This window comes from Lycium barbarum, chromosome 2, assembly GCF_019175385.1.
Source record: "Lycium barbarum isolate Lr01 chromosome 2, ASM1917538v2, whole genome shotgun sequence".
Lineage (NCBI taxonomy): Eukaryota > Viridiplantae > Streptophyta > Magnoliopsida > Solanales > Solanaceae > Lycium > Lycium barbarum.
In genome coordinates, this window is record NC_083338.1 from 34,476,181 (window position 1) to 34,487,113 (window position 10,933).

A 10,933-nucleotide genomic window follows, 5' to 3' on the forward strand; every position below is an offset into this window, starting at 1 on the left:
TACAGGGTGCTTCACTATTTTCGAAGATTGATTTACGTTCAGGCTACCACCAGTTGAGGATCAGGGCTGAGGATATTCCGAAGACAACCTTTTGGACGAGATATGGTCATTATGAGTTTCTAGTGATGTCATTTGGGCTTACCAACGCCCCGACTGCTTTCATGACTTTGACGAATAGCATCTTTAGGCCATTCCTGGATTCCTTTGTGATTGTGTTTATTGATAATATCTTGGTGTATTCCAAGAGTCGAGAGGAGCATGAGAGCCATTTTCGCACTGTTCTTGGGTTATTGAAGAAGAATAGCTTGTTTGCTAAGTTTTCCAAGTGTGAGTTTTGGTTGGAGTCTGTGGTATTCCTGGGCCACGTTGCGTCTAAGGACGGGATCATGGTTGATCCTCTGAAGATTGAGGTTGTGAGGGATTGGGCGAGGCCCACTACTGTGATCGAGATCCATAGTTTTGTGGGGTTGGCCAGCTACTACCGCCGATTTGTGAAAGGTTTTGCTTCTATTGCTTCATCATGGACTAGATTGACTCCGAGAGATGTTCCCTTGCAGTGGTCCGACGATTATGAGGAGAGCTTTCAAAAGCTCAAGACTTTTTTTACTTCAACCCTAATTTTAGCATTACTCGTGGAGGGTAAGGATTTTGCAGTTTATTGTGATGAATCCCGTTTGGGTTTGGGTGTTGTGTTGTTGCAAGAGGGTAGAGTTATAGCCTATGTTTCCTGTCAGTTGAAGATCCATGAGAAGAACTACCCTACCCACGATTTGGAGTTGTTGGCCATGGTTTTTACTTTGAAGATTTGAAGGCATTACTTGTATGGTGTCCATTGTGAGGTTTTCACCAATCACCATAGTCTTCAGCATGTGTTTACTTAGTAAGATCTTAATTCCAGGTAGCGCCGATGGAGGGAGCTCCTGAAGGATTATGCCATCTCTATTCTTTATCATACCGGGAAGGTCAATGTTGTTGCTGATGCCTTGAGTCGTGAGGCAGTGAGTATGGGGAGTTTAGCTCGCTTGATTTCCATGAATTTTGTTGTGGGTCTTCCAAAGACCCTGGGTAAGTTTAATTCGATTTAGGTGATAGTGTATCGGTTAACTAAGTCCGCTCATTTCATTCCAGTTCGGATTTCCTATACCGCGGAGAAGTTAGCCAAGTTATACATTTGTGATATTATGAGATTGCATGGAGTTCCTATTTCTATCGTATCTGATCGGGGTACTATCTTCACTTCCCGTTTCTGGAGAGCCTCTCATAAGGAGTTGGGTACTAGATTGGATATGAGTACAACTTTCCACCCCCAGACCGATGGGCAGTCCGAGCGGACCATTCAGGTGCTCAAGGATATGTTGAGAGCTTGCGTCATTGACTTTGCTGGTCATTGGGATCAGTTCTTACTGTTGGCAGAGTTTACGTACAATAACAGTTATTAGTCGAGTATTGACATGGCGCATTCTGAGGCTTTGTATGGTAGGAGATGTAGATCTCCGGTTGGATGGTTCGATGCATTTGAGGGACCTTGGGGTACGGATCTGTTGAGAGAGTCTCTTGAGAGAGTGAGGGTTATTCAAGCCAAGCTTTTGGCAGCTCAGAGTTGACAGAAGATGTATGCGGACCGAAAGGTCCGAGATTTGGAGTTCGCCGTTGGTAACCAGGTTCTGTTGAAGATTTCGCCTATGAAGGGTGTTATGAGGTTTGGGAAGAGAGGCAAGTTGAGTCCGAGATATATTGGGCCATTTGAGATTCTTGACCGTGTGGGCGATGTTGCCTATGAGTTGGCCTTGCCGCCAGGCTTGGCGGGAGTTCATCCGATTTTTCATGTGTATATGCTGAAGAAGTACCATACTGATTGTCACGATCCATTTTGCTTAGGCTGTGCGAGCACTTAACATCCCACCTCGGGTCTAAAGTGAGCTAATCAATACTGCTTGATGAGAATTTGACTTATGAAGAGGAGCCTATTGCAATTTTGGATAGACAAGTTCGAAAGTTAAGGTCTAAGGAGATTGCTTATGTGAAGGTGCAATGGAAGCACGTCCTGTCGAGGAGGCTACTTAGGAGACTGAGTCTGATATGCGTAGCCAATATCCTCAGTTGTTCACGAATTCAGGTACTTCTCTATTCTTTCCCTTCTTCGCTCGAGAACGAGCGATGGTTCAATTGGAATCTGATGTAATGACCCGTTTGGTCATTATAGTCTTTGCGATATCTTTGACTCTTTCCCCAGTTTTTGTAGCTGAATTTTGACCTGAGGGGATCATTGACACGTTTCTCGAGGTATTAGAAGTTGATTTGGGTGACTTTTTGGGAAAATTGGTCTTAAAGCGAAAAAGTATTGACTCCAAGTTGACTTTTGGGTAAATGAAAATTTTCAAAAATTCATCGATTCTGAGAGGTCCGGATGGTCGTTTAGAACTTGTGTGCATATCTGGTTCGGTTCCCAATGCACTCAGTTGTATTTTTGGGACTTGGGTTGGGAAATTGGATTTGAGGTATCAGGGGTTGACTTGGTCTACGAGACCTCTGTTGGGAATTCTGAGGTCATAAGTGTGTTCGTAGCATGTTTTATGTGTGTCTGTGTATGTAGTATGTGAGCATATGGCATCGGGTATTAATCGAGATTTCAGATTGAGATTGTGTTTATCTTGGTAACTTCTGGTGTTGGTATCCGCCATGGCGGCACCCTTACTATCCTAGCGGTACCACCATAGCGGTGGAATAGGCCGCTGGGGTGGGCTAGTGTATTTATAGCCCGATCGTTTCGGCGGTCTGAAAGGACATCGGGGCGGGACCGCAGTCTGCTGTCACGGTATCGGGCCTGTTATTTCATTAATTGTGTATTTAAAATCCCTAAGTCCCTCGTTCCTTCTTATTTTGACTTATGAGTTTTTGAGAGCTTTTGGATGTGATTCCTAGAGGAAATTCTTGGTGGTAAGTTCCTCTAATCCCTTTGCTAATCTTTTGTCCTTAATCACCTTAGAATCCTTTTATCTTGCTAATTCTTTAAGTGCTGAAGAATAAAAGTGGGTTTAAGGAGTTTTCTTGCTAGGCTTCTAAATTATGATTTGTTGGCTAGGTTAGCTTCTTTAAGCATGGATTTGATGATTAGAAACTATTGTTTCTTGATTCTTCCTAATTTGAGACTAAGTTATGGAATTGAAAGTTAGGGTTTATGCCCAAATTTTGGGGTTTTTCCTAGAATTCGAATTTGAGTATTTTGTTGGTCATTCTAGCTTGGTATTGATGAGAATTGATCACCTAGAGGTTTAATTTCATGTTGGGACCTTTAGATTCCTAATTTCACTCTTCTAGTTCATAAACCCTATTCCATAGTTGGGGGTTTGGGTCTTGAATAGAAGTAGAATTTGATTGTTGTTTTTCTTGATTCTAATTCCATGATTCAAATGTTCCTAGACTTTCTTTATCTCGAGGCTCAACGGAAAGGGAAGTCTAAGGTGTGATTGTTGGTGCTATTGCTGCTCGGCTTTCTAGGTAGGTTACAATTTACCTTTGGTGAGACTTTGTTTAGTGAAGCATATATTTAGACGATATTGTCGGAGAAAGTATGTAAACCTTCGGGTATGAAGCTGGGTTGGATATTGTCCTAGGTTGGGCCCTGTTGTATGATTGGGGTTAGCCACCCTGTTGTGTTGCGATTTGTCTTGTTCTATTGTTGTTGGCTTAATGCCAAGTGGAGATAGTAGACATTAGAGTCTGTTGATATATCTTGATCATGATATTGTAGTATCTTACTTGTTGATGTTTAATACGAGGATTGTGTCCTATATGGCTTGTATATCCTTTTCCTGATATTATTGGTGTACCCATGCTTGGTACTTGTGATATAGATCTGATCATTGATGTTGAATTCATACATTAAACGCATTCTCATCCTTCATGATATACTGTTGATACATTGATGATACTTGAGGAACACTGTGCTGAGCTGGGCTTAGTTGGATAAGAGTGACTTGAGGACCGATGTCCGATAGTTGTCCCGGAATAGAGTATGAGTGGTAGCAATTCCCGAGGTTTGTGCCGGAACATGAGGTAGCGGTATCCAGGTTGTCACCGGATCGTGAGGTACATGGACTTCCCCATGGATTGTGCTACCGAGACGTTGAGATTTTCGTCTGGATTACATATGTACACAGTATTGCATTGCATCCACATTTCATACATTATTGCATTGCATTATGGCTTATATTGTGATATTCTAATGATGAACTTGTGTATTTGGATTTGGATTGAAAATTGGATTTAGATGCTACAACCTAGATGATGACGTGTACTTGGTCTCTGGCTTGTGTTGGACTTAGACTTGTTGATTTACCTGTTTATCTTACTTTATTGTCTGGATTATGTTAGCTAAACTTAGTTGGCCTATAATGCCTACTAGTACTGTGATTTTGTACTGAACAACACTTGCTGCATTCTTTTATGAATGCAGAATTCCAGGTGGGATCGACCTCCGTTTCTCGTGACTGATAGTCGCTCCGAAAGTTGTTGTGTAGTGTCTACAGGGTGAGCACGAGACGTCCGCCACCTTGAAGATTCTTCTTTATTTATATCTTCTTTCCTATTCCGAGACATATTCATGACTTTGATGTGTTATTGAGATTCCAGACTTGTAGATTCTCGTTAGATGCTCTTGTATGGATTAGACCAGACTCTGGGGTGTATTTTCCTTATTTACACATATTTCTATATTATGTTGTCAGACTTACGTAATTTTAATTCTTCCGCTTATTTAATTAATTATTTATGTTTATATATTGTTGGGTTGAGGTTCGCCTACCGAGGTGAGAAAGGTAGGTGCCCGCGCGACTTAGTTAAATTGGGTCGTGACACAATATCACTTCTACAAGGTTGTCTTCGAAGTGTAAAAATTACCCATGAAGCCCTAACGCAATACTTTTTTCCTGCTTCTTCCTCTCTACAATGATCTTTGCTTTGCAGGGGCTATGGTGATCTTCTTCTTTGCTTTGGAGCAATTAAGACGATGCCATCGTAATCACCTTCAGATTTTTTTTAATTGGTTGGTGCCTCTGATTTTGACTTCTTCGCTTTCTACATCTAATCTTTCTTGCATATTAACAATGACAAAAATAACAAAAGAGAGAAATCACTACTGCCTTATTTCTCCTTTCAATTCATTTTTTATGATATTCCTTAATCCTTAGACCCATATTTGCCATGAAAAAGGGTAAAAATGTTTTTCCCAGTTTTAATTCATTCATTGTTTATGCAACTCAATCCAACTTGTGCATCTGCTATGTATATGGCAGTTCTTTGTCAAGAGAATATGCAGTTTTGGGTCCATGAAAGTTATTATGATCTGCAATTTTGTCTTAAAAAATTATGCCTATTATAACAGAGGTGTTAATGAATTAGCTTCGCGCCAGATGGTCATGCGGTTGTATTTGGTGAAGAAGACATGAGTACCCTAAAGGTCAGACTTTCTCCCTTTAAGTTTTCCCTCTTTCAGTAATATATGTTGGAGAGAAATTACCTCAATCTCAAAGTCGTTGTTCATTAAGTGAAGATTCGTCGTACCATTGCCCGTCTTTCATCACTTCAGTTTGAGTGATTGTTTGGTTTTCATACTTCATCGAGAAGATGTTTTTATTCATTTTCTCCTGATTATTTGTGATCTAGACCTACTATTTTTGTTAGACTGTTAGGATAATGGTGTATCTGAATTTCGGGGGAACCCTTAAAAAAAATTGTACTAGACTGATTCCCACGACAAAAAGAAGGGCATAATAACTACGAGATTATCTTTATGGTGGAGTTAGAAAAAACAAGAGGCAGAAGAGAGCACCATTTTATGAAGGCATCCTTCCTCTAATCCAAGGAGACAAAAGAAGTATGCAGACTACATATATTCATTGAATGGTCTTCTGGTTATCATTTGAAGCTAAAAGGCAATAAGATTATAGCTTATAGATTTGGCATATAATTCTAAAGATTGAGAATAACTATTAATGTATGTTGTTTTTACGCTGCTGATTTGTCTTAGATGCAATAACTATGTCTTATTCCCTTTTCTCCCAATTGAGTGGAAATTTGTGGTACTGAAAATTTAAAAAGGTCGGTGCTAATTATGCTTGGTTTAATTCTCAATTGTTTTTTGAAGTTTGTTTTGAGTTTTTATCTTTTTGTTATGGCAAAGTGTTCAAGTAATTTCCTACAGATTTAATTGTGGTTACTACCATTTAGTAAACAGGTAACTTGCATTTACACGGGAATAGAGGTTAAATTGAAAACTCGTGATCTTGGAACGAATATTGCTGCTTCTCCATTAATTTAGGTGACGTTTGATGTTGGTTTGCAGCTATTTCTTGATCCCCAATGAATTTGATTCTTCCCTTGGCCCTTTAAGCATATGATGTTGCATCAGTTTGTTATTGGTGAAATCTTTTATTTGAAGTTGATTTGGAAATCTACTTAGACTTTGGTTGTGTGAAGAAAGCCCGTAAGTACTTTTATTTGATCTGGAAGATCAGAAGCTTTATGTGGTAAGCTGTAATGTTTCTTCAAGAAATAGCTTCTTCTATTGTTAACCCGATTGTAGTTAATTAGTCTGCAATCATTCTCAAAATCTTTTACTGCTCCATCAGATTCACTCTTTGGAAGGCTATAGCATTTTCAAGTTTTGAGGATTTCCTTGGAAAGTGATGTTATTGTGGGAGGCAATTTGTTGAATTGATTTTTTATTGTGGTTTAGCTGTGGTTACCGTCAATTGGAGTAATATCATGAGTTATGTATATATCTATCTATATATAACTAGTGAATTTGGCCGCGCTTCACGCGGTATAATAATAAATTTAGAACGATCTATTATAAATTAAGTGGAGATGGAAAGAAACTCGTTACTTAATGCAGAGACTTCTTTTTATCAATAATACAATTAAACAAAGGAGTTCTCACAATAAGGGTTCACCCTAGAATTGATCGAAAGAAAAAATAATTATCTTTATGGATTGAGGAACCAACAGAACTCAAATATAGGTATTGGCATCGGCTTATACACAAATATCACTCATTCATGAAGAGAAACTCATTACTATTATTAAATTTAACTGGAGAACTGCATATGAAAATATTGATAAATTTTAATTAAATTTCATACACATAAAAAAATTGTGAATAATCTAACTCCGATACCGTTATTATCATAGCCAACAACAAATTAAACGCATGGAGGAAGATCTTAATTTTCCAAGAGCGTTTACTAATCTCAAATGGCTACAATTAGCATCGGAGAAAATAAAATGCTAGACTTGAGGATAATCCAAGAAGACAAATATATATTCCTTTTCAAATTACAAAAAAAAGGAAATATTTAATGGAGCAATATCAATTAGATTTTATATCAAATAATATAATCAACAATTAAACCTATTTACTTGCGTAAATACTTTAACTAAAAATTCAGAAAAATGGAAAATGTCTTGCTATTGCGCACTAAACTTCAAAGATAAATAAATATATATATAGTTTTGTTTATGCTACGAGAAGAAGATAATTTTTGCTACGAGAAGAAGATGGGAAGTTTTCTTTTAAAAAATCTATAAATATTCTTCCGCTTGCAAAAAAATATTATCATCCACATGCACTTATTTTTTTTGAGTACATGTATATCATCGTTAAAGGAGTAGACGCTATTGTCCCAAATTCCTGAATTCATAAATAAAGAGCTCAACAATGTTATCGAAAAGAAAACCTGAGGAGAAAGAAGAAGTAAAGTTACTCTTCTAAAAAAGTAATTATTGGTGCATCAATTATGACGAACCTGCAAAAATATTAGACACCTAAAGTCAATCAAACTTGAAATATTATAAACGAAAAAAAGGTAGAAAGAAACACCCCAAACAAACAGAAGGGAGAAATGGTTTTTTAGCCATTCACAAACTTTTTTTATTTTTATGTCTTTTTACAAAAAATTTTATTTTTTACACATAAGAGCTCTGAAAAAAAAATACATAAGAAATCTGAAGAGGTTGTTTTCTTCTACTCAAATTGTAAGAGTACAAGAGGGATCTCATTTCCTCCAAAAAGAAAGCCTCAAACAAATATTCAAATGCAACAATTATCACCAACCTGCAAGAAATTAAGACATCTAAAGTCAATAAAACGTGAAAATTATAAACAAAAAAAGTAGAAAGAAACACCACAACTAACAGAAGTCCTCAAACAAATATCCAAAGCACCACTGATATGTAATTATAAGCATTTATAATTGGAAGAGAGGAGGAGCAAGTACTTGACTTCTCAAACAGCAAAGAAGGTTTTAAAAAGATCCCTTCCGTGGAATAAATATGTGTCCGTTACATGAGTCATAACCATAAAAAAATGTTAAGTAACGTTTCAGTTTTTAATGCAAATAAATGGTAAAAATGAGAGAAAACCCCAAAAACTGAGATAGAAAAAATATACGCTCCTGGACTAAGAGGGCTGCGTAAAAAGTTAATATTCTTAAATGCCTTTCCCTTTTAATTGACCAATGTATGTGGATAATTATAAACTGATTGATAGAGCAAATTTAATTTTAGCAAATACTTTCAGGGAAATAGAAGAATAAAAGGTCACAGAACGTGGGTCACAACTTGACAATTAAGCTTCCATCCGTTCTCCATAAATGAGATACAATTTATATATAAAATTAATATGAACTTCAAATAGGAAAGAGGAAAAGAACCAAGATTATTAGAGTTTTTTTTAGCAAAATTAGAAGAGAAAATCCAAAAAAATGAGAAAAAAGATAAATGTCAATGGAGGTCATAGAGAGGTGCCACATAGGATTGTCTATGCCTAGCTTTATATTATATATAAATTGTGGGCAATAGACAAGTGAGTCGCTACATCTCTTAGGCTAGGACTCTTATTTATTTCCTCTCATTGTTTTGATATTTCTCTTCCTATTTTATTAAAAGATTTGCCAAAAAGTAAAGGTATGATATATCTTTGCTAAATTAATCTCATTAATTATTAATTTCCAAGAAACACAATTATATTTTTTCTCCCTTTTCTTATTTTTTTCCATTTATGTGCTATGTCAAAAACTGAAAAATGATGCTTGTAATTCTCTTAATTAAAGACACTTAGTATATCATAATGAATTCAATAAATGCGAGCTTTCTGTTACTAATCTTTACCTCTTCCAATTTTTCAGTTACTAATCTATATACTTCCTTGAATTGCATCCAGTCTTCTCGTATTCTAATGCAGTTTATACATCATCCAAGTGATCAAATGCCGAATCACCTATTGTTTTCAATTTGTGAGTTACGAAATATTTTAATTTCAATTTGTTATCTGAAATTTCTAATTTATGTAAGGAGTGGTGGGAGGAGAGGATTCATTGAGAGTTTTGTTTCCTCGATATTTGCTATTTCTGTCGTCGCCCTTCTACTTTTTGAAGTAGACGATGGTAGGAAGTGTATTGCATGTACATTTTCTTGGAATGTGCAGCTTCTTAAGGAAGCATTGGCTATTCTCAAGTCATTGGTTTCTTTCGGACATAAGTCTATGTTAGAGGCATATATGGCATTGTTTTTTATTTTGAGACTTGAAAGGCAGTAGAAGGGCATCCAAAGGATGAGATTATTGAGAATAGCCTCTTGGAGGGGCTGATATTAACTACATATATGCAAGTTCAGGAGTGCTTGATCTATCTATTAGAATGGTTTTAGGTGGCTATTTTATCTGTTGGTCATTGCTTTGCTCATCTATTTTAAGTACCAGGAATTGTTGTAATTACCCTTTACCTCTATGTTGCTCGGACTCTTCAAAAATATCAACGGGTGCGGCATCCAAAGTGAAGAGTCCGCGCAACTTAGCAGTCTAACTTTTGGTCTCAATTTATATTACACTCTCCCACTTGAAATTAGTAGCAAGAGATCCCACTAAATGACTTTTTCACATTAGAATTAGGTTTGATACTGAAAATTTAGTAAAAGAACTCGATAAGCATTCCAAGTACTGGAAATTTTAGTCTTGTGTCAATAATAGTGTCAGACAAAGGGTAATGAACCAGAAAGATGTTCTTCTTCATTGAGCCACCTGCAAGTTTGTTTCTTCTGTCAGACAAAATATTTTCTGCTTGATTATTTGGTTTCATTTTCATCTTATGATTGGACGTTGGAGTCCTCTGTGGCGCTTATTATCGATCCCGCTCTTCCCAAGGAATTGGTAAACTTGGTTGAATGGGTGATATAATGTTTAATCACAGGAGAATCATAAGCAATTGCTAATCCTAGGATTGCACACGAGAAAGCACCCAAATCCTTGATGAATAGTTTGTAAACACTGCAGAGAAATGCGTGGCTGGATATGGTGCAGATCGACTGACTATGGGAGAAGTTTTGTGGATCTTGTAATATGCATTGAAGATTCAAGGGAATGACAAAAAAACAACACAAGAGAACGAGATCCCAGATAATCAGTTGGATAACATTGTGTTACGTACAAACGCGTCTAGTTGAGAGGGCTAATGTCCATTTTTTTTGAAATGTTGTATGTCCATTCATCAGCACAAATTCACAATTCAGTATCATAATGCTATGCATTTATCATTTTTGGCAGTTTATAATATTCTTCAACTATAATTTGAAAAACTCTCTAAGATTCTACAAGCCATTTACTACCTCCATGCACATATGAGATGAACACACTCCATCAATATTAAAATGTATCTTGCTGATATGTTAATTCCTTTTGTCATGTTAATTCAAGAGGAATCTGCTATAAACTCAAGGATGGTGAGTCAATGATGCATATTGAAGATTATTCTTTTTTCAAGTGAACTGTATGTGAATTGTGATTCATAATTATTTTCTATGATATGAAGTTAAAAGTTCCAACCCTTTTAAAATTAATATCTCCTGGAGTATTTTATCAGAAAAAAAATTATTCTATACT

The 10,933-nt window shown here is 36.6% G+C and overlaps 1 long non-coding RNA gene across 1 annotated transcript; it reads left to right on the forward strand.

Annotated features, from left to right (window-relative positions):
- Positions 1–4,886: 4,886 nt before the first annotated feature.
- On the forward strand, positions 4,887–10,708 carry LOC132626411 (uncharacterized). The gene is made up of 3 exons (XR_009577279.1): positions 4,887–5,044; positions 5,384–5,458; positions 10,328–10,708. It is a non-coding gene; the product is annotated as an uncharacterized LOC132626411 (long non-coding RNA).
- Positions 10,709–10,933: the final 225 nt, after the last annotated feature.